Genomic DNA, 2138 nt, shown 5'->3' with positions numbered 1-2138 from the left:
GCAGACCTCAGAGCGTTGCTGATGTAGTTTCATCTGCTTAAGGAGGTTGAGGACCAGACCGCAAGCGCGGCACTCGAACGCCAGGGTGGTACCGTGTACATGCTTTAAATGCTTCACAAGCCCTGCATGGTCCGAATAGTCCCTAGGAATCGGGAGGCACAGCTGACAACCGTGCGGAGGGTGAAGAGGAACCAAGACGGTGATTAGTGGCGATGCTCTCGGTGAGGCTGCCATGACCAAATGTGCAGACGAAAGACAGAGGGAAGGGGGATGAAGAAGCCTCCTGGGGCGCTCAGAGCGGCCAACCAAAGGAGAGGCAGGGAGGTGAAGAACAGACTAGAGGAAGTGCTAGACTTCCGCTAGTTGGAGTGGACTAGTGCGTCTGCCCGCTTAAGGCTGGCAGAGCGATAGAACAGTTTTGCCGGTCAAGCAGCGAATACACGGTGCGTTTAAACCGTGCAGGCCGCTCTTCCGGCGGAAGTAAGAAGAGGGAAGGACAGAGAAAAATACAAAACAACTTACCTACGATCCGGGGAGCTGGAGGCTCGAAGTCCGGTCGGCATCCGAATGAGCGGGTAGATCAGTTGATTAACCAAGATTAATCAAGCTGATAAGAACAGATACTACACATTTGATCTTAGCCATAAGGCCGAGAAGCGATACTACAGACACTTCCTCATCCATCACTGATAACATAGACATAGATTTAGTTAATACACTCTCACTTATATTTTAGGAAACACTCACTAAATATACCGGTACAGATCCCACACAAAGACCACGAATACCAAAAATCAACACGTCAAAGGAAGTAGAAAAAACACTAAATTATGTAAACACTCACTTACTCCCACACTATATTCATTCAAATTCTACACTCTCAGACATTCATACATTAGTTTATGCTTGGGCAGTCACAGTAGTGACACACCATGGCCTGAAAGTACAATTTCAGACAAATACACAGAAAACACAATTCTATCACAAGCTGCATGGCAGAGAAGAATAGAAACACAAATAAATGACATCAGACAGCAATTAGGCAGGCTGGCACAATACACTAAAAACAACATAACACCCAAATTAAGGAAGCAGCTCAAAAACATTTTCAAGAAAATAAAAACACACACAAAACATGAACATCACAACACACGCATTACAGAATACATTGATACTAGGGATTGCAATCCAGCAGTGTTTTCAATCCAGCTGGATTTTTGCTGGACCAGCATCATTCCAGCTGGATCCAGCGCAGATGTATTTTTGGTGCAATAAAGTGTTATCTATCTATCTATCTATATATCTATTCAGCAATTTATGGTTTTTTTTAAAGAAAATAAAACATTTTTTAAAAATACTTAAGAAACTTTTATTATTTAGACTGGTCACTATAAATCAGTAAAACTTCTTACACATGTAGGTAGTAAACTTAACTTTGGTTCGGTTTAACACTCGAGATAGAGATAATTAAATGTTTAGTTAGATTATAATTATAATGTAATATTTAAGTTAAATAATAGCAAAGGTAATTCTACTGATTAATTTATATTAATATATTATAATAATGTAAGGACGGATAATCAGTGGTTAAGTGGCTATCAGTCTTACCAGTTTTTTTATATAGGCTCTACATATCAGTTTGTTGTTATTTATAACTAATTTAATTATTCGTGTTTGTAAAGTAGTGAGTAAGTAATTAGTAGTAGTCTAGTAGTTAGCTATTATTATCACAATCATGAATCACATACATTCATATCATCATATGTCTAAGATGTTGATACTCATTAATTTAAGTAACTATTTAACTAACTAGGTAGTCTCAGTTTCTCGCTAATTTTCACATTAAAATTGCCTAGTCTAGCCCACTAACCACTTATAGAATAAAAGTTAAAAATTCTAACTTAATAGAATTAGAGTAGAAGTTATAAAATATTAGTCTTGTCTTGAATAAAATATTTTAAAGGATTAAATAAAATTAAATCAATCACTTCTGTTATTTTTTTAACTTTTCTGGAAGTAGGATCTCGAGAAACAAATGGTATCGATAGTGTTGTCTCCAAACTTACTTCTTAATGAACTGCATATATATCCCGCTGCGGAGAAGGCCCTTTCTGCCTCTACGTTAGTTGGTTTCAGGG

At 37.9% G+C, this 2138-nt stretch overlaps 1 pseudogene; it reads right to left on the bottom strand.

The window, feature by feature from the left end:
* Positions 1-486: 486 nt before the first annotated feature.
* LOC136969783 (U2 spliceosomal RNA) lies at positions 487-661 on the bottom strand (annotated as a pseudogene).
* Between the last annotated feature and the right edge of the window lie 1477 nt (positions 662-2138).

Source organism: Centruroides vittatus, unplaced genomic scaffold (genome assembly GCF_030686945.1).
Source record: "Centruroides vittatus isolate TY-2023 unplaced genomic scaffold, ASM3068694v2 contig_1804, whole genome shotgun sequence".
Classification (NCBI taxonomy): Eukaryota; Metazoa; Arthropoda; class Arachnida; order Scorpiones; family Buthidae; genus Centruroides; species Centruroides vittatus.
The sequence above is the reverse complement of the archived record's forward strand: the minus strand, read 5'-3'. Positions and strand labels throughout refer to the sequence as shown.